Genomic DNA, 22,352 nt, shown 5'->3' with positions numbered 1-22,352 from the left:
TCCTACACCTCCTCTTGTGCCACCACCTGACTCCGAATTCTGTTTAACATGTGCTCCAGCATGTAAATCACCGGAATAGTCTTGCTGATAATGGCATCGTCAGCACTAAACATCTTCGTCGCCATTTCAAAACTGTGCAGAAGGGTGCATAGGTCCCTGATCTGAGACCACTCCTCCAGCGTGATTTGCCCCACCTCTGGATTTCGTTGGCCCAGGCTATACGTCAGAACGTATTGCACCAGGGCTTGTCGGTGCTGCCACAGTCGCTGCAACATGTGCAGAGTTGAATTCCACCGGGTAGGCACATCGCATTTTAGCCGGTGAAGTGGCAGGCCCAACGACTTCTGTAGAGATGTAAGTCGCTGAGCTGCGGGATGCGAACAGCGGAAGTGAGCACACAGCGACCGTGCCCTATGCAGAAGGCCATCTAGTCCGGGAGAGTGGGCTAAAAATTGCTGGACAACCAGGTCCAACACGTGAGCCATACAAGGCACGTGTGTGACATTGCCCCGGCGAAGGGCCGCACCAAGGTTTGCAGCATTATCGCACACGGCCTTCCCTGGTTTAAGGTCCAGTGGAGACAACCATTCATGAAATTGGTTCTCCAGAGCTGACCACAACTCCTCAGCTGTGTGACTCACATTTCCCAGACATTTCAAAGTAAAAACCGCCTGATGACGTTGAGCCCTACTGCCAGCATAGTAAGGAGGTGTGCACGATCCCTTCTGCGCAGTTAGAAAGCTTGTGGCATGACCAGACAGGCTTTGGGTGCAGGTGGAGGACCGAGAGGAGGTTGAGGAGGCAGAAGCAGTGGAGGAACTTTGAGATAAAGAGGATTGACGAACAACTCGTGGGGACGGCAAAACTTGGACAGGAGCCCCTTGTCCTGCTGTCACCATAGTTACCCAGTGCCCAGTCAGCGACATGTAACGCCCCTGTCCATGCCTACTCGTCCAAGTGTCTGTGGTGAAATGCACCCTGTCACACACAGAGTTTCTCAAAGAAGCAGTGATGTTGTGTGCGACATGCTGGTGGAGCGCAGGCACACTTTTCTTTGAGAAGTAGTGCCGACTGGGCATCTGGTACTGGGGCACTGCGACGGACATAAGGTCTCGAAAATCCTCTATGTCCACCAGGCGGAAAGGCAGCATTTCTGTAGCCAAAAACTTGCAGATGGTGAAATTCAACCTCTTAGCTCTCTCATGGCTAGGAGGAAATCGTCTTTTACTTGTCCACATCTGAGGGACCGAGGGCTGGCTATTGTGCTTAGACGGGGTTGATAAGGGTGTCCCCGGCAAACTGCCGGTCTGTGAGGAAGATGCAGGCGGACATGTTAAGTTGCCTTGATCCAAAGGTGGTGCTATCGATGTTGGACAGCGCTGAACACCAGCTGGTGTTACCACCTCCAAAGAAAATGATTACCTGCCAATCATGCTGGCAGTTGCAGGTAAAGAGGTGGCAAGTCTGCGCCCCAAAACAGGTGTGACCGCTGTCCCCCCAGTCACAGAGGATGAAGAGGCCGCGGATGCACAAGATATGGCAGACGGTGGTTGGCCCGGCCGGCTAGGCCGCATTGTAGCACAGTGAGCTTCCCACTGCAACTTATGCTTCATGTCCATGTGCCGGTTCATGCATGAAGTACTCAAATTATGTATTTTTTGGCCTCTACTTAGCTTTTGCTGACAAATGTTACAGATAACACGAGTTGGGTCATCTTTATCGATCTAAAAAAATGCCCAGGCTATGCAAGGCTTAGCACCCATGTGACCTGAAGAGCCACAACGACTTGTGGTGAGAGGCAGAGTTGTGTTTGAGGATGCAGTTGTTGACGTGGTTCCAGTACTACGTCTCTGTCCAGGAAGGCGCAACCTGACCTCGTCGTCACTAGCATTCTCCTCCACCTCCTCTGCTGACCTCATCTCTTGGCTGACTGTGGGTTGACAGTAAGTGGGATCTCCAACATTATCATCATCACCCTGTGCGTTATTACACCCGTCATCCTCAGAGCCAACCTGTTCCTGCCCTGACAAAAAACTAAAGTTGTCGCTCCAATCAGGTATTTGAGTCTCATCATCGTCTTCCTCATTGTATCCACCAACAGGAGTTGCAGTTTGGGAATGAGGGTCTACATTATGGTCAGAACCTTCAGCGTCTGGTCCTGGATCTGACTCATAAAGATTATGGGCATCAGTGCAGATCATTTCCTCGTCTGGATTCACAGAAGCGCTGGAGCCGACCTCTGATTCCCAGGCTATAGTATGAGCAAACAGCTCTGCAGACTCAACCATCTGTTCTACCTCATACTCAGACGGGCAGCTGGAGATTTGGGAGCTGTGAGGAAGCAAGTGCGATTGGGGTGACACCTTTGAGGACTGGAGTATTTATGATGTTGAAGTTGATGTGGAGGAGAGCCCACTTAAAGGAACACTTGATATCCGTTGAAGCACCTGATGTTTTTGTGCCTCATCTGGAATTTGTAGCGATTGGCGTGGCCGTAAGAAAGGGATCTTATCACATTGTCCGCTAAAAGAAGTAGACATTTTAGTTTGGCTGGAAGATGGTCTTTCTTCTGCAGATGTTACTGTTGCTTTAACACTTACCCCACGGACACAACCTTTTTTCCCCTTCCCAACACGCCTATTCCCCTTTCCACCAGCAGCAGGCCTTTTTCCATTCATTTTGGTGGTTAACTAATTCACAACTCTGGAGTTGTTTGCACAAAAAACAATGGATGGGAACCGAGCAGAGCTGAGTGGCCAAACTGTGGTATTAGGCCAAAACTATTGGCTGGGTTAGATGCAGAAAAAAATTATATTCAATTTGCAACCTGATGGAGGTCAGTATAGACGGACTAATAGAACAAGTCCCACACACTGCTAGAAGCCCAAATATTTTTTCAGAGGTAGATGCAGAAAAAAATTATATTCAGTTTTCAACCTGATGGAGGTCAGTATAGATGGACTAATAGAACAAGTCCCACACACTGCTAGAAGGCCAAATATTTTTTTCAGAGCTAGATGCAGAAAAAAATTATATTCAATTTGCAACCTGATGGAGGTCAGTATAGATGGACTAATAGAACAAGTCCCACACACAGCTAGAAGCCCAAATATTTTTTCAGAGGTAGATGCAGAAAAAAATTATATTCAGTTTGCAACCTGATGGAGGTCAGTATAGATGGACTAATAGAACAAGTCCCACACACTGCTAGAAGGCCAAATATTTTTTCAGAGCTAGATGCAGACAAAAAAATATTTTGAATTTGCAACCTGATGGAGGTCAGTATAGATGGACTAGTAGAACAAGTCCCACACACTGCTAGAAGGCCAAATATTTTTTCAGAGCTAGATGTAGATAAAAATTATTTTTAATTTGCAACCTGATGGAGGTCAGTATAGATGGACTAATAAAACAAGTCCCACACACTGCTAGAAGCCCAAATATTTTTTCAGAGGTAGATGCAGAAAAAAATTATATTCAGTTTGCAACCTGATGGAGGTCAGTATAGATGGACTAGTAGAACAAGTCCCACACACTGCTAGAAGGACAAATATTTTTTCAGAGCTAGATGCAGATAAAAATTATTTTTAATTTGCAACCTGATGGAGGTCAGTATAGATGGACTAGTAGAACAAGTCCCACACACTGTTAGAAGGACAAATATTTTTTCAGAGCTAGATGCAGAAAAAAATTATATTCAATTTGCAACCTGATGGAGGTCAGTATAGATGGACTAATAGAACAAGTCCCACACACTGCTAGAAGGCCAAATATTTTTTCAGAGCTAGATGCAGATAAAAATTATTTTTAATTTGCAACCTGATGGAGGTCAGTATAGATGGACTAGTAGAACAAGTCCCACACACTGTTAGAAGGACAAATATTTTTTCAGAACTAGATGCAGAAAAAAATTATATTCAATTTGCAACCTGATGGAGGTCAGTATAGATGGACTAATAGAACAAGTCCCACACACTGCTAGAAGGCCAAATATTTTTTCAGAGCTAGATGCAGATAAAAATTATTTTTAATTTGCAACCTGATGGAGGTCAGTATAGATGGACTAATAAAACAAGTCCCACACACTGCTAGAAGCCCAAATATTTTTTCAGAGGTAGATGCAGAAAAAAATTATATTCAGTTTGCAACCTGATGGAGGTCAGTATAGATGGACTAATAAAACAAGTCCCACACACTGCTAGAAGCCCAAATATTTTTTCAGAGGTAGATGCAGAAAAAAAATATATTCAGTTTGCAACCTGATGGAGGTCAGTATAGATGGACTAATAGAACAAGTCCCACACATTGCTAGAAGGCCAAATATTTTTTCAGAGCTAGATGCAGACAAAAAATTATTTTGAATTTGCAACCTGATGGAGGTCAGTATAGATGGACTCGTACAACAAGTCCCACACACTGCTAGAAGGACAAATATTTTTTCAGAGCTAGATGCAGAAAAAAATTATATTCAATTTGCAACCTGATGGAGGTCAGTATAAATGGACTAATAGAACAAGTCCCACACACAGCTAGAAGCCCAAATATTTTTTCAGAGGCAGATGCAGAAAAAAATTATATTCAGTTTGCAACCTGATGAAGGTCAGTATAGATGGACTAATAGAACAAGTCCCACACACTGCTAGAAGACCAAATATTTTTTCAGAGCTAGATGCAGACAAAAAAATATTTTGAATTTGCAACCTGATGGAGGTCAGTATAGATGGACTAGTAGAACAAGTCCCACACACTGCTAGAAGCCCAAATATTTTTTCAGAGCTAGATGTAGATAAAAATTATTTTTAATTTGCAACCTGATGGAAGTCAGTATAGATGGACTAGTAGAACAAGTCCCACACACTGCTAGAAGGACAAATATTTTTTCAGAGCTAGATGCAGATAAAAATTATTTTTAATTTGCAACCTGATGGAGGTCAGTATAGATGGACTAGTAGAACAAGTCCCACACACTGTTAGAAGGACAAATATTTTTTCAGAGCTAGATGCAGAAAAAAATTATATTCAATTTGCAACCTGATGGAGGTCAGTATAGATGGACTAATAGAACAAGTCCCACACACAGCTAGAAGCCCAAATATTTTTTCAGAGGTAGATGCAGAAAAAAATTATATTCAGTTTGCATCCTGATGGAGGTCAGTATAGATGGACTAATAGAACAAGTCCCACACACTGCTAGAAGGCCAAATATTTTTTCAGAGCTAGATGCAGACAAAAAAATATTTTGAATTTGCAACCTGATGGAGGTCAGTATAGATGGACTAATAGAACAAGTCCCACACACTGCTAGAAGGCCAAATATTTTTTCAGAGCTAGATGCAGACAAAAAAATATTTTGAATTTGCAACCTGATGGAGGTCAGTATAGATGGACTAGTAGAACAAGTCCCACACACTGCTAGAAGCCCAAATATTTTTTCAGAGCTAGATGTAGCTAAAAATTATTTTTAATTTGCAACCTGATGGAGGTCAGTATAGATGGACTAGTAGAACAAGTCCCACACACTGCTAGAAGGACAAATATTTTTTCAGAGCTAGATGCAGACAAAAAAATATTTTTAATTTGCAACCTGATGGAGGTCAGTATAGATGGACTAATAGACCAAGTCCCACACACTGCTAGAAGGCCAAATATTTTTTCAGAGCTAGATGCAGACAAAAAATTATTTTGAATTTGCAACCTGATGGATGTCAGTATAGATGGACTAGTAGAAAAAGTCCCACACACTGCTAGAAGGACAAATATTTTTTCAGAGCTAGATGCAGAAAAAAATTATATTCAATTTGCAACCTTATGGAGGTTAGTATAGATGGACTAATAGAATGATGCTATGCCCAAAAGGTTTTACTTCACTAGGTGCAGTAAAAAAATTGGTATTCTATACACAGGTGGTGTAGCTTGCAACACAGATAGGCTACTCCACTGACTAACACACTCTGCAATAGGCCAAAAAGGATTAGCTTTGCTAGATTCAGCCAAATGCTGTGAAAAAAACTTGCACAGCACTGGCACAGACCTGCCTGGCAAAAACTGATAGGAACTGATGTAACTTAGTCCTGAAAAGGACTGCAATTACAATTAGTCTTTACTCCCACAACCTATCTATTTAAGAGCACAGACCAGCCTGATAAAAGTCGTAGGAAATGCTGTAACCTAGTCCTTAAAAGGACTGCAATCACAACTATTCCCTACTCCCAAGCTATCTGTAGATTTGTGCGAAAATTGGCTTGAAATTAACAAGGTATAGCGCACACAGCAACAGCGGTGCCGTCTAACACGCAGCTGCAGCAGTGAGAAAATGGTGGCGACGGGGAAAATGGCTGGGTCTTATAGGGCAAGGACATGTGACATACACTGCCAATGACACATGCCCTTGCTTGTGTGAAAAAAAGCACTTCGCTCCGTGTGTGCGCTGCTGATAGGCTGACAGATTGCACCTCCCCACTGTAAATGCGGGAAAGAGAAAAAAAAATGGAGATCTTCATTATTCCTGCAGAGATCCATCCCCTGCCCCTCCCCCCACCCCGCTGTACACTCAAACTGCGTATTAACATTCAATTTCAGCATTACTGAGAAAAAATCCAGTTATGATTTTGGTGCACGAACAGTTATCGAACATAACCTCGAACAGCCGAATTTTTCTCAAATCGTTCGTGTTCGCCGAACGGCTCGAACACCGCCCAAAACAGCTCGAATTTGAGATTGGCGAACAGTTCGAGTCGAACAACGCTCATCTCTAGTGTTAATTCATAGTTTTGATGCCTTCAGTGTGAATGTACAATTTTCATAGTCATGAAAATACAGAAAAATCTTGAAATGAGGTGTGTCCAAACTTTTGGTCTGTACTGTACGTCCCTCCCCCCTTCCTCGGTGTCTGCATGCGAGTCCTGGGAAAAATGGTCGCGGCCATGGAAGCTATCCCCTTTGCCCAGTTTCATACCCGCCCGCTCCAACTGGCCCTCCTGTGAGCATGGGACAAGAAGACATCCTCCTAGACCATCCCATTCTCTTGCCTCCTCGAGTCAGACAATCCGTGACTTGGTCGACCCTATCCCCTTCCATCCGCCTAGGGAGATCCTTCCTCCCTCTTAGATGGCTAGTAGTCACAACAGACGCCAGCCTTCTTGGATGGGGAGCGGTCTTCCTTCACCATACTGTTCAGGGCCGTTGGAATGCCCTAGAAGAATCCCTCCCCATCAACTTGCTGTAAATCATGGCTAACTTCCTTTCTCTCCTCCATTGGCAGGACCTCTTTGCGGGCCAACCAGTCGGAATTCAGTCAGTCAATGCCACGGCCATGACTTACATAAATCATCAGGGCGGCACTCGAAGCAAGTCTGTTCACTCAGAAGTCTCATGGATCCTGCTCTGGGCTGAACGCCATGTGCCAGCGATATCAGCAGTTCACATACCAGGGGTGGAAAACTGGGCCACAGACTTCCTAATTCGACAGAGCCTGTCCTCAGGCGAGTGGTCTCTGTATCAGGAAGTGTTCAATCAGATTTGTCAAAAGTGGTGCACTCCCGATGTCGATCTAATGGCGTCACGGGAAAATTGAAAGGTCCCTCACTTCGTAGCCAGGTCTCGAGACCCTCAAGCAATCACTTGTGAAGCTCTAGTCATTCCGTGGTCTCAATTTCACCTCCCTTATCTCTTTCCGCCCCTCTCGTGATCCTCAGAGTTATCAAGAAGATCAAGCTGGAGAGAGTTCTGGTCTTCTCGTGGCCCCAGACAGGCCTATAAGGGTCTGGTATCCAGAATTGGTCAGTCTACTAGCAGATGTACCTTGGAGGCTTCAAGAGTGTGCAAATCTGCTCTCTCAGGGCCCACTCTACCACCCGAATTCTCAGTATCTCAATTTAACGGTAGGGCCGTTGAAGCCTTGGTACTGAAAGAGGCAGGTTTCTCCCTTCAAGTCATTCAGACCATGATCAGCGGAAGAAACCTGCCTCATCTCGTATATATCATCGTACTTGGAAGGCCTTTTTTCGATGATGTGAAGAAAACCAATCAGCTCCTATGTCCTTTCCTCTGCCTATCATCTTGGCCTATCTTCAGGCAGGCCTCAATGCCGGTTTACCCTCAGTACACTCAAAGGTCAGGTTTCCGCATTCTCCATGCTGTTTCAACGTAATCTCGCATCTAGGCCTCAGGTAAAGACTTTCCTGCAAGGAGTGGCTCACCTAGCCCCACCATACCACCAGCCAGTAGATCCTTGGGATCTCAATCTGGTGTTAGGAGCCCTTCAGGCACCCCCCTTTGAACCTATCCAAGAAATTACCATGACTTTTCTTTCCTGGAAGGTGGCATTCCTGATAGCCATCACATCCATTAGAAGAGTCTCTGAGTTGGCAGCTCTTTCCTGTTGCTCCCTGTTCCTCGTCATCCATCAGGACAAGGTAGTTCTTAGACCAGTACCTTCCTTCTTACCCATGGTGGTCTCTGCCTTCCACCTAAACGGGGACATCATCCTGCCGTCCTTTTGCCCCTCTCCCACACATCCCATTGAAAAGGCTCTGCATAGCCTGGCTTTGGTCAGGGCTTTACGTTGCTACTCTCAAGGTCAGCTTCTTTCAGGCATTCTGACTCCTTATTTGTCGTCTCTGAGGGCCATCACAAAGGGCTCCCTGCTTCTAAATCCACCATCGCTCGCTGGATTCGCTCGACGATCTTGGAAGCTTATTGAATAAAGAACAAACTGCCCCCTCCGGGTGTAAGGGCTCATTCTACCTCTACCTCTCACGGTGGGAGGATCCTGGGCTGTTCAACACCAGGCTTCGGCTGCGCAGGTTTGCAAGGCGGCTACCTGGTCGTCTCTACATACCATTACAAAATTCTACAAGGTTCATACCTACGACTCGGCAGACGCTCGACTAGGTAGAAAAGTGCTGCAGGCGGCGATCGCGGATGGACATCCCATGGATACCTGTGTCCCCCAATGAAGCGATAAACAAAGAAGGATTTTTGGTACCAAAGTAAAATCTCTTCTTTGGAGCCTTCATTGGGGGACACAGCACCCTCCCTATTTATGTGCCTATGTCTGTTTTTAAGTGCCTTGACCAGTGCCAGCCTATAGGCCTATGCTTGGCTTTTTTGCCATGGCTTACTTGTATGCTTCTCCTACGGCTTTTCCACTAACTGATGAGCTTAGTGCCAGTCGGTGGGTGTATACTGCAGAGGAGGAGCTAACTCTTGTTTTCTAGCATAGTGTCAGCCTCCTAACGACAGCACCACACACCCCATGGTTGCCTGTGTTCCCCAATGAAGGCTCCAAGAAAGAGATTTTACGATGAGTACCAAAAATCCCTATTTTCTTCATACAGGAGGTGTCTTGACACTGTTATCACCAACAAAGGCTTTTGTACGACATATTAAATACATTTTCGTAAGCTTGTTCAATACTTTTTTCCCTGGGTTATGATTATTACACATAACTTAATTTATGAATATCTATGGTTTTATTTATTTGCTTGTGTGGATTGGATGAGTCATTGCTAGTGATGAGCAAGCATGCTCGCAAGTACTCGGTACTCAAGATGCTCGGAGCTCGCCGAGTTCTTCCGAGATGCTCGGATCCCCTCCCTGCATGTTTGGCGCTCTTTAGAGCACCAATAAACATGCAGGGATTGTCAGCCACACACTGTAATGCCGCAGCCATATTGGTTGCGGCATTACAGTGATTGGCTGGCTGCACAGCATCATCAGGTCTATATCAGACCTGGCACCGCTCTGCACGTCACAGTCTACTCCGCAATCAGCCAGTGTAGGGAGAGGTGCTGCTGAGCTAGGGAGAGATTTGGTTGTTTATTAGTTAGTGTAGGTATTCCACAAGATTCTCTATATATCCATCTCAACTAACAGTCCTTCTGAGGACTAATCCATCTGCAGAGATATCAGTGCTAGGCAGGCAGGATATATAGCAGACTGCAGTGCATATAGCAAGAGGGTCCATTCCAGTTCTGCCTGCTGGTGCTTTTACAGATATTTGTAGAAATAGCCCCAGGTATCAGGGGCCAGAAATATATATATTTTTTTATCTTAATCCTGATTATTTGCTTAAAAAGCAATCCAAAAAACACCGTTTTTCTGCGCCATTTGCTTGTTGGCACTGCAGAATACAGCTAGGTACTTTCCATCTTTTCAGCGGTAAAAATCCAGCTATTTAAAACTGTGGTTTGTCCATCACATGGATCACATATAATTGCGCTGAAAATTCTGCCATTTCTGGCCTCCATAGAAATTTTGTTGTAGTGTGTCAGCGAAGTTATTGACACGTGGTCGCTGTTAAAAATAGTTACCTACAGTACCTATAGTTGCAAGCACGTGTCCCACAACATTAGCCGTGCCCTCAACAATGCAGTTACTGGGAAAGTCCACCTAGCCACGGACATGTGGACAAGTGCTTGTGGGCAGGTGTGGTACATTTTGCTGACGGCACACTGGGTTAACATAGTGGAAGCCGGGATCCAGTCGGACCTTGGGATGAAACACATCCTCCCGAAGCCGAGGATTGCGGGCTCTAGGTCAATCAGGGTTGCCCCCACAGTCTACAGCTCCTGCACCTCATCCTCCTCCTCCTCCTCCTCATCTTCAGCCTCCATCTCCGAAATGACCACATCAGTCACAAGCTGGAAGCACTGCAGCACTGCCGCAGCCAAGCGGCAACAGGCTGTGCTGAAGCTAATATGCTTAGGTGACAAAACACACAACTCTGAAGAGTTGTGAACAGCTCAGAAAGAGAAGGCAGATCTGTGGCTGACACTGCTAAACCTATAGCCAGGCATGGTCGTGTGTGACAATGGCCGGAACCTGGTGGCGGCTCTGAGGCGAGGCAAGCTCACACAGGTACAATGCCTGGCCCATGTACTTAACTTCGTGGTTCAGCGGTTTCTCAAAACCTACCCGGAGCTGCCAGATCTGCTTGTTAAAGTACGCCGCCTGTGTGCCCATTTTAGAAATCAGTTACAGCTTCCGCCACCCTTGCCGTGCTTCAGCTGCATTTGCAGCTTCCGGCTCATCAACTGGTGTGTGATGTCCCCACGCCTTGGAACGCTACACTGCAGATTTTGGGAAGGATTTGTGAGCAGAAGAGGGCAGTTGTTGACTACCAGCATCAACAAGGCCGTTGGTATTCAATTTAGACTCCACATATAAGACCTCAGGAGTGGACATGTCAGACATATGTACCATCCTCCAAAACTTTGAGGACTCCACCAAGATGATGGCGCATCAAGCTTCTCTGTCTTCTGAAATGCTCTCTGCTCACAATCAAAGAGGATGCATTGCAGGCGGAGCACGATGAGATGGAGCAAGGAACCATACAGGGTGATTACTCACAACCCAGCCTCATCTCAACCCAACGTGGATTGGGTGACAATGAGGAAGAGGAGGAGGAGGAGGAAGAACAGGAGCTAGTTTCATGCGCTATAGATGGTACTACCTACTAACTGTCATACCGTCTGTTAAGCGTGGATGGCCTGAGGACAGGGAGGAGGAGGAGGAGGAGAGCATGGTCAGTCGTCCTCTTGGTGAGGACACGGAAGTCTTGCCTGTCAGCAGTCTGGCACGCATGGCTGAGTTTATGTTATGCTGCCTTTCCTGTGACCCTCGCGTTCTCAAAATTTTGGCTGACAGCCACTACTGGTTGGTGACACTTCTCGAACCACGCTACAAGGAATACTTTCTATCTCTTATTCCTGAGGCGGACAGGTCTACAAAATGGGGCAGTACCAGAAGGCCCTTGTTGTGGAACTATTAAAAAAATTCCCATCTGAAAACACTGAAAAATTCCTCTGTGCCTTATAATTATTGGGTATCCAAGTGGGACATGTGGAATGAACTGACTCTTTACGCCTTGGAGGTCCTGGCCTGCCCTGCCGCTAGCGTTTTATCAGAGCAGGTTTTTAGTGCCGCTGGTAGAATTATAACTGATAGGCACATCCGCCTGTCATCTGAAAATGCCGACAGGCTGACTCATAAAACTGAACAAGGGCTGGATTGGGCCAGACTTCCCAACACCATCGAATGATAGCAGCTTAACATAAACTCAAATCCAGTGTCTTTTTTGGGAGGTGTATTCCCATGCACCTCTTCACACCCACACATGGGTATATGCTTCCTGACTTTGGCTATTTGCTCTAGTCCTCCTCCTTCTCTTCATCCTTATCCTCCACCACCATATCACTAGGGTGACCGTGGTCTGTGATGCAACACCTGCATAATTTATTTAAAGGGTGTTTATGATGCCCGCAAAAAAACAGTATGTTCATGTATACTCCTCAGGAGTAAATGTTTGTCAGCCCATACACTTAGTCCAAGGGCATTACAAGAATAGGAGACCAGCTCCTTTTAAATTGGAACATTTTTCTATGAGGCCCTCCTTCACGTCTTTTCCAAGGGGCATTGGAGTGCATCCCAATTTTTGGTTGCCCTTGCATTCACTGCATAGGCAAACACTATGGGAGACCCACTTCCTAATAATGGAAACATTGTTTTTAGGAGGCTCTCCGACCTCTACATCTCTTCCAAGGGGCATTGGAGTGCCTCCAAATTTTTGGCAGCTTTTGCAATCACTGCATAGGCAAACACTATGGGAGACCCACTTCATAATAATGGGAACATTGTTTTTAGGAGGCTCTCCGACCTCTACGTCTCTTCTAAGGGGCATTGGAGTGCCTCCAAATTTTTGGCAGCTCTTGCATTCACTGCATAGGCCAATACTATGGGAGACTCACTTCCTAATGATGGGAACATTATTTTCAGGAGGCCCTCTGACCTTCACATCTCTTCCAAGGGGTATTGGAGTGCCTTCAAATTTTTGGCAACCCTTGCATTCACTGCATAGGCAAACACAGTGGGAGACGCACTTCCTAATAATGGGAACTTTTTTTTTCAGGAGGCCCTTTCAACGTTTCTTCCAAAGGGCATTGGAGTAGGTCCAAATTTTTGGCAGCGCTTGCATTCACTGCATAGGCAAACACAATGGGAGACCCACTTTGTTAGAACTCTCCTGTTAGGTTTTTTCTAGTTTGCTGGTCACATGACCATTTTTGCCTATTTAATCCGGCTCCGCCCTCCTGGCCTTGCTGGACTTCATTGTATTTTCTACTCTTGAGCTAGCTTGGTACTCTGTTACCTTTCTCTGTTAGTTTTGCTAGGTCTTCTGACCTCTTTGTTCTATGTTGTGTGTTTGTCTTTACTGCTACAATTTCTGCTAGGAGGTGTCCAACTTTATCCCAGTCCCTAGTTCTTGTAGGGATACCTCCCTTGCATCTATAGGTCTTCGTACAGACTAGCAGAGGACTTTAGCGGGTCTGATCGCAGGATCAGGTTCCCCGTTACATCGTAGGGATCCAGTTTAGTTCTATTGTAGGGACAGATCTCCTGTCTTTCCTTAGTGCTTGTAGCAGATCATAACAGTAAGTCCAGCCCAAAAAATTTCTCTAAGGAAAGACCTCCAGTTTTCATCATGGTTTCGGTTCAAGATTTGGCTCAACGCTTGCAGGGACTCTCTCTGAAGGTGGCCGAGCTCCAACAACACGTGAGTAGCTGTTCTGGAGCACATTTTGTGGAGCCAAAGGTATGTCTGCCTGATCTATTTTTTGGTGAACAACAAGATTTTTTTTCTTTTAAAAATGCTTGTTTATTGTATTTTCGTTTAAGACCCGGATCCTCTGGTGATGAATCACACCGCATAGGGTTCATAATGTCACTTTTGCGCAAGGATCCTCAGGGATGGGCTTTTTCTCTCCAAACTAGTGATCCGTGCTTTAGATCAGTGGATAGTTTTTTTTCTGCTTTGGGTTTGTTGTACGATGATCCTGATCATGTCTCATCTGCTGAGTCTGAATTGAGACGTTTGAGGCAGGGATCAGGTAATGTGGAAAAATACTGTTCTCACTTCCGTCGGTGGTCTGCCCAGGTGGGGTGGAACGATTCAGCTTTGAAAAGTTTGTTTCTTGCGGGGCTAGGTGAAAGGGTTAAAGATTTGCTGATTGCTTATCCCACACCTGGAAACTTGCAGAAGGCTATGCAATTAGCTATACGGGTGGACAGGAGACTGCGTGCAAGGGTTAATGAGAGCAAATCCTCTGCTATGTCAGCTCCGAGTCTTGAGAGGGTCTGTGCTGACAAAGGAGAGCCGATGGAGATTGGGGCGATGACACCCCGCTCTCAGGAAAAAGACCACAGGCTTTCTGAAGGTTTGTGCTTCTATTGCGGAAATTCTGGTCATTTTATTAAGAACTGTGTGCTTCGTATGAACAAAAAAAAAATAAGGTCAGTTATGCACGTATAGCCTGTTTAAATACTAAGGGAGTATTCCTATCTGCTACTACCGCTGCTCAGGAAGAATGAATTGAATTTTGGGTATTTGTGGATTGTGGTTCTACTCTGAATGTGATTGATGGGGGATTCTTGGAAAAACTTACATTAAAACCTAAACCTTTGTCATCCCCTATTGCTGTGGTTTCTGTTGATGGCTCTCCCTTGAAGAGTGTTACTCACAAGGTCTGTGAGTTTCCCCTCACTATTAATGGTGTTCATCAAGAGAATTTGGATTTGGTAGTATTGAATAATTTGCCTTCTCCAGTAATATTGGGGTTGCCCTGGTTAAAATTGCATAATCCTGTACTGGATTGGTCTACCAATGAAATTAAGTCCTGGAGCCCTAAATGTTATGACAAGTGTTGTAATGGACGTATTGCTGCGGTGGAAAAAGGGGAATTACCTGTACCTATTCAGGATTTTTGGAGAATTTTTTCTGAGGAGGAGTCACAAATTTTGCCTCCCCATAGAGACTATGATTGTACCATTGAATTTGTCCCTGGAGCGACTCTTCCTAGACGTTTATTTAATCTTATTATTCCTGAGAGAAAGGCTTTAGAGGAATACATACAGACAAGCTTGGCCGCCGGTCACATTAGGCCTTCCAAGTCTCCTGTGGCTGTTGGATTTTTTTTTGTTAAAAAAAAAGATGGCGGTTTACATCCTTGTCTGGACTTTCGTGAGATTAATAAAATTACTGTACGCAATCCTTACCCACTGCCATTGATTCCTGATTTGTTTAACCAGTTAGTGGGGGCCAAGTGGTTCTCTAAAATTGATCTCTGGGGGGCATACAATTTGTTGCGCATGAAGGAGGGTGATGAATGGAAGACTCTGAGAATCTGGTTATGCCTTTTGGTCTCACCAATGCTCCAGCATTTTTTCAGAATCTTATTAATGACATCCTTAGACCTTTGATCGGCAAAAATGTGGTTGTGTATTTGGATGACATTCTGATTTATTCGCCTGATCTGGAGTCTCATTGGCGGAGCGTACGTGAGGTTTTACAGTTATTAATGGACAATTCGCTTTTTTCTAAGCTAGAGAAATGTGAGTTCGCTGTACAGAGAATTAGTTTTTTGGGTTACATTATCTCCAGTGAAGGTTTTGAGATGGACCCGATTAAAGTTCAAGCTGTGCAGGAATGGCCTAGGCCTATTGGTTTGAAATCGATACAGAGGTTTTTGGGTTTCGTCAATTATTACAGAAAATTCATAAAAAAATTTTCAATTATTGTCAAACCGCTGACCGATCTCACTAGGAAAGGTGCTAATGCGGTTCAGTGGACTTCTGAGGCCATTGAAGCTTTTGTGTTTCTAAAGGAGAGGTTCACCTCTGGTCCCATCCTTATGCAGCCTGATGTGACTAAGCCGTTTTTGGTTGAGGTTGATGCTTCTTCTGTGGGGGTTGGTGCGGTGTTGTCTCAGGAAAGCAAGGATGGAGTACATCCATGTGCCTTTTTTTCAAAAAATTTTTCTGAGACTGAACTTAATTACGATATTGGTAATCGGGAATTGCTGGCTATTAAACTCGCATTTGAACCCTGGCGTCTTCTCTTGGAAGGTGCTGAATTTCCCATTCAGGTTTTCACTGATCATAAAAATCTGATCTATCTTGATGCTGTCAATCGCTTGAATGCGCTTGAATGCCCATCAGGCTAGGTGGGCACTTTTTTTCTCGCGGTTTAATTCTCGTTACTTACATTCCGCGTACCAAGAATGTTAAAGCGGATGCTTTGTCTCGCAGCTTTTCTCCCATGGTCAGTGCTGAGGAGGAGGAGGAGAGCATTTTACAAGAAGGTGTTGTGATTGCTGCTTTGGACTCCGTTTTGGAGGATGAGATTCTTAAAGCACAGGAGAATGCCCTATCTAACACTCCCCATGGGAGGTTGTTTGTGCCTAGGACCTTTAGGAGAGATTTGTTTATTGAGTGTCATGAGTCTCGGTTGGCAGGTCATCCAGGAATTTCTGAGACCAAGAGACTTGTGAGTCGCAGTTTTTGGTGGCCTGGATGGCAGAAGGAAATCATTAAGTGGGTGCGTCAATGTACTGTGTGTGCTAGATCTAAGTCTTCGCATGCTCCTGCTGCGGGGTTGCTTTGCCCTCTGGAGGTTCCTAGTGCACCTTGGACACATCTGGCTATGGACTTTATTACTGACCTTCCCCCCTCTGAAGGTTTCACGGTCATCTGGGTGGTCGTGGACCGTTTTAGCAAGATGTGTCACTTGGTTCCCTTCATCAAACAGCCTTGCGCTAAGACACTCGCTAAGGCCTTTGTCAAGGAAATTGTCAGACTACATGGCGTTCCTACTGACATTGTTTCTGATAGGGGACCTCAGTTCGTGGCTCGTTTTTGGCGTGCCTTTTGTGACAGGTTGGGAGTTCATTTGTCGTTTTCATCCGGATATCATCCTGAGTCTAATGGCCAGACAGAAAGAAAGAACCAGGATGTTGAGCAGTTCTTGCGTTGCTTTGTGGCAGACAATCAAGAGGGGTGGTCTAAGTTTCTGCCACTTGCGTAATTTGCTCTTAACAACCATACATCCTCTTCTGCTGGGTGTTCGCCTTTTTTTTGTTGTTCTGGGAGACATCCGTATTTTGGGTCATTCTCCAAATTGGTATCGGCTGTGCCTGAGGAGGAGAGTTTTTCCGGTGATTTGGAGAGAGTTTGGACGGATGTGCGTGATAATCTTCAGGAGGCTAACAAAAAATCTAAGAGGTACCTTGATAGGAAACGGCAAGAGGTTTCGTTTGCTATTGGTGACATGGTTTGGTTGTCCTGTAAGAATCTGCGATTGAGGATTCCTTCGAAAAAATTGGGTCCCAAGTTTGTAGGGCCCTTTAAGGTGCTTCAGATAGTTAACCAATCTACTGTTAGGTTGGAGGTTCCTACCTCCTGGAAGATTAATCCGGTGTTTCATGTTTCTCTGTTGAAAAAAGCTGATGTGTCGGTTGGTGACGCTTCTGCCACTGTTCCTCCGGTGGTGGAGGACCGAGAATATGAATTTCCCGCATCCTAAATTCTAGACGGTATAGAGGGAGTTTGCAGTATTTCGTCGCTTGGAAGGGTTTCGGACCCGAGGATAACTCATGGGTGAGGGCGGATGATGTTTCTGCTTCCAGACTTGTCAGAGCGTTTCACAGGAGGTTTCCTGATAAGCCCGGTCCTAGGGGATCCGGAGGATCCTCTTAGAAGAGGGGGTACTGTTAGAACTCTCCCGTTAGGTTTTTTCTAGTTTGCTGGTCACATGACCATTTTTGCCTATTTAATCCGGCTCCGCCCTCCTGGCCTTGCTGGACTTCATTGTATTTTCTACTCTTGAGCTAGCTTGGTACTCTGTTACCTTTCTCTGTTAGTTTTGCTAGGTCTTCTGACCTCTTTGTTCTATGTTGTGTGTTTGTCTTTACTGCTACAATTTCTGCTAGGAGGTGTCCAACTTTATCCCAGTCCCTAGTTCTTGTAGGGATACCTCCCTTGCATCTATAGATCTTCGTACAGACTAGCAGAGGACTTTAGCGGGTCTGATCGCAGGATCAGGTTCCCCGTTACATCGTAGGGATCCAGTTTAGTTCTATTGTAGGGACAGATCTCCTGTCTTTCCTTAGTGCTTGTAGCAGATCTTAACACACTTCCTAATAATGGGAACATTTTTTCATGAGGCCCTCCACGTCTCTTCCAAGGGGCATTAGAGTGCCTCCAAATTTTTGGCAACCCTAGCATTCACTGCATAGGCCAACACTATGGGAGACCCACTTCCTAATAATGGGAACATTGTTTTCAGGAGGTCCTCTGACCTCCACGTCTCTTCCAAGGGGCATTGGAGTGCCTCCAAATTTTTGGCAGCTTTTGCAATCACTGCATAGGCAAACACTATGGGAGACCCACTTACTAATAATGGGAACATTGTTTTCAGGAGTCCCTCCTCTAAGTCTCTTCAGAGGGGTATTGTGATGCGTCCAAATTTTCAAAGGGGTATTGGGGTGCGTCCAAATTTTGGGCCGCCCTGCAACTCACTGGATACGCAATAACAGTATAGGAGACCCACTCTTTAGTAATGAGAACAACAAAGCATAGCCGGCTGATGGCTCTCTAAGAATAGTGAGGGCCGACTGCTGGCCCTTTAAGAATAGTAAAGGCCACCTGATGGCCCTATAAAAATAGGCTTTGTGATGTTCAGAGTCCCTCCTTCATAAATGAAACAGGATGTGTCTGATCATGTCTCACACACCACATGGCCAGATAAGGTTGTAAAATTTTAAAATTACATTTCCCGGTGAATGCATTTGTCATGGTTGAAAGCAATGCAAAAGTGCAAAAATGCATCAAAAACTCTACGTATGATACGCATGAACATAGCCCAAGGTGTGGAGGACTATTTTTGTTTTTGGTTATTTATTTTGCCTTATATACAAGTCATTACCATAGAAAGGATGTTCCTTAACATATTTCCCAGGAAAATCCATTTTGGTTTCGTTTTGGTATGTTTTATTGTGAGTCCATAAAAGTGGTGTAATACCTCTGACAATGTTGTTCACAGCAGTGACCTGGGAGTCAGAAATGCTTCCAGAAGTTTTCCCCATGCTGTTCCCATGTAATTTGAGAACTGTTCCCATCAATTTGGGCAATTTTTAGGACCTCTGCAGACCACCTTAAAAATGCTCGAGTTTCCCATAGACTTACATTCGGCTCGTTGCTCGGGTTGAGCACCCGAGTATTCCAATGTGCTCGACCAGAGCAACGAGCACCCAAGCCTTTTAGTGCTCGCCCATCACAAGTTGTTACTGACATCTAGTGAGAATTTTATGTCAATAGCACCTTTAGAAATATATTTACTTAGAAAATTGGTGACGTGTTCAGTACTTACTGTATGTCTCAATCTGCTGATCTACCCCTGCTCTATAACAAGCTGCATGCAGATTGGAAGGCATTTACATGGTGACAGGTTCTCTTTAAAGATAGCTTTTAAGGAAGGATACTTTACTAATACAGAGCCTATCGCTCCACAGTAGAGACGTGCAGAGACACCAGATTGCATTGTATAGATTTATGGGCCCTTTATGTGCTACTTACAAAATAAAAAGCATCACATACTGATAGTACTAAATTGTAGCGTCATGAAAGCAATCTTACTTTCTTACATAAATAAATCTTACATATAGGGCCCGATTCATCAAAGCTTTTATGCCAGAATTCAAGGCGTAAAAAGCTTTTGAAAAGTCACTTATTTTTGTGTAATGAGAGTCTCTTGAGTGTAACCCCTGCTCATCAAATTCATGATGAGTGATGGCGTTCCATACGCCAAAAATCTTGCTTCAGTCCCCAGCTGGAGTAAGATGTGTGGCGAGTTGTACACATAGGTGCCTCTTAATGAATCAGGAGCATCTAACTCAAGAACGCCTCTTCATTGTGATCAATGCCGGTCTTGATGTATCAGGGCCATTGTATTCACTATAAATGAGTCAAGGGGAGATAAAAAAAAAACATAACATAAAGTTGTACTTGATAAATTTTAATCTCTTGTCAACCAGTAAGACACCACACAGGCACAGAGTTGGATGGTTGTGAAAGAAAAGCAACCCAATCTGTGGGTTGAGATACTGACACACATTACTGTTCTGCAATTAGCAGATGACTCCTCTAGATTTTCCACGTAAAAAACAATTTAGTTACCTATCAAGTTGGGGAATCTCTGATGACACATACATGTAGATTCTTGCTAGGAAATGGCTGTGGCAGTTTTTTAAGATTTAGGTTTTAAGAGAAAAGCTGTCTTATATTGATACAAGAAAAGCTGTTTTACATCGATACATCATTCTAATTTTCAAGATGTGTAAGTTTTCTAATTTACATGAAACATTTATTGTCTGGAAAGGAGACTTTAACCCCTTAACGACAGCAGCCATACCTGTACGGTGCCAGTCGGAAGCGGGTGTATGAAGCGGGCTCACACAGTGAGCCCACCCCATATCTAGCAGATGATGGCTGTGTATTAGTGCCAGGACCTGCCGCTAACAATTACAGGTAGAGTGGTGCTCCGTCCACTATATTAACCTGTTAAAAGCCTCTGTTAATCTCTGACAGCAGCATTTAACGTGCGCCGTCATGAATGCGTGTCCTTCTCTCTACCCATCGGTGCACCTGTGACATGATCACGGGTCACCAATGGGTTGTTATGACTAGAGATGAGCGCTGTTCGACTAGAACTGTTCGCCAAACTCAAATTCGAGCTGTTTTGGGCGGTGTCGAGTTGTTCGACGAACCCGAACGATTTGCAAAAAATTCGGCTGTTCGAGGTTATGTTCGATAACTGTTCGTGCACCAAAAGCGTGTCCTGCATGTCTGGCGCTATTTAGAGCACCAATCATGCAGGGATTGTCTGCCACTCACTGTAATGCCACAGCCATGGTGGTTGTGGCATTACAGTGATTGCCCAAATCAATGGGAACTGTGCTCACAGTGAAACATGAAAAGCCGGCAATTCAGCAGCGGCATACACCGGTACCCGACAATTTAGAACAGAAAGAATAGAGCTTCACACATAGATTAGATAGATATAAACATGTCAGTCACATATATATGAAGTACTGTGACAGTGTTGCTTACTGTACTTGTCATTTAGTGTAAAGGATTTATTAAAAAAAATAATAGTGTTTTCATGCACCGTCTCTTTAAAAAAGCCGGCCGGCAATTCAGCAGCGGTACCCGACAATTTATAACAGACAGAATAGAGCTTCACACATAGATTAGATAGATAGAAACATGTCAGTCACATATATATGAAGTACAGTGACAGCGTTGGTTACTGTACTTGTCATTTACTGCAAAGGATTTATTAAAAAAAATAATAGTGTTTTCATGCACCGACTCTTTAAAAAAGCCGGCCGGCAATTCAGCATCTGTACCCGACAATTTATAACAGACAGAATAGAGCTTCACACATAGATTAGATAGATAGAAAAATGTCAGTCACATATATAATAAGTACAGTGACAGTGTTGGTTACTGTACTTGTCATTTAGTATTAAAATAAAGGATTTATTATTAAAAAAAATTGGCGTGGGGTTCCCCGTAATTTTAGTCTCTAGCGGAGGTTAAGCAGACAGCTGGGGCAGATGTTTGAAGCCTGGGAAGGGGGTAATACCCACGGAGCTTCCCAGGCTACTAATATCAGCCCCCAGCTGAATACCTAGCCTTTACTAGCTATTAAAATGGAGGACCCAACCAAAAAAAATGACGTGGGGTCCCCCCTAATTTAATAGCTAGCAAAGGCTAGGCAGACAGCTGGGGGCTGATATTAATAGCCCAGGAAGGGAACCATGAATATTGGCCCCCTCCCAGGCTAGAAACACCAGCCGTCAGCCGCCCCAGAAATGGCGCATCCATAGGATGCGCCAATTCTGGCACTTAGCCTCGCTCTTCCACGCTGCCCTGGTGCGGTGGCAGGGGGTAATAGGGCTGGGGTTGATGTCAGCTTATAATGCCAGCTGACATCAAGCCCAGGTTAGTAATGGAGAGGCGTCTATAATACACCCCCATTACTAACCCCATAGTCAAAGTTAAAAGAAAACACAAACACCCAGAATAAAGTCCTTTAATTGAAATAAAGACACATTCCTTTATTGTTCTAAATTAAACCATACTTACCGTCACGCCCATTCCAGCTGAAGCCAGCGATCTCCTGCAATAAAAGAAAAATAATAAAGCAACCTCATCCTTACCTTTCCATGGTTCCCACGACAGCTTCAGCTCTGCTACATCGAGATAACAGGCTGGACCGCAGCAGAACGCTGCCATCCAGCCTGTCATCCCGCAGACACTGAGAAGCGCAGGCATGCTTGCGCTCTGCAGTGTCTGGCTGTGACGGCATAAAGATGAGACGAGTTCATGTCCAATGAACTCGGCGCACCTCATGCACGTCACTGACAGCGTGGGAGAATTCTCCTGCACTCAGCACTTCAGCGTGAGAATTCTCCCACGCTGTCAGTGACGTGCATGAGGTCAGCTGAGTTCAT

Source organism: Phyllobates terribilis, unplaced genomic scaffold (genome assembly GCF_046119375.1).
Source record: "Phyllobates terribilis strain yellow unplaced genomic scaffold, ASM4611937v1 Scaffold_1__5_contigs__length_1240528914, whole genome shotgun sequence".
NCBI classification, from domain to species: Eukaryota; Metazoa; Chordata; class Amphibia; order Anura; family Dendrobatidae; genus Phyllobates; species Phyllobates terribilis.
This window is presented reverse-complemented; position numbering follows the sequence as displayed.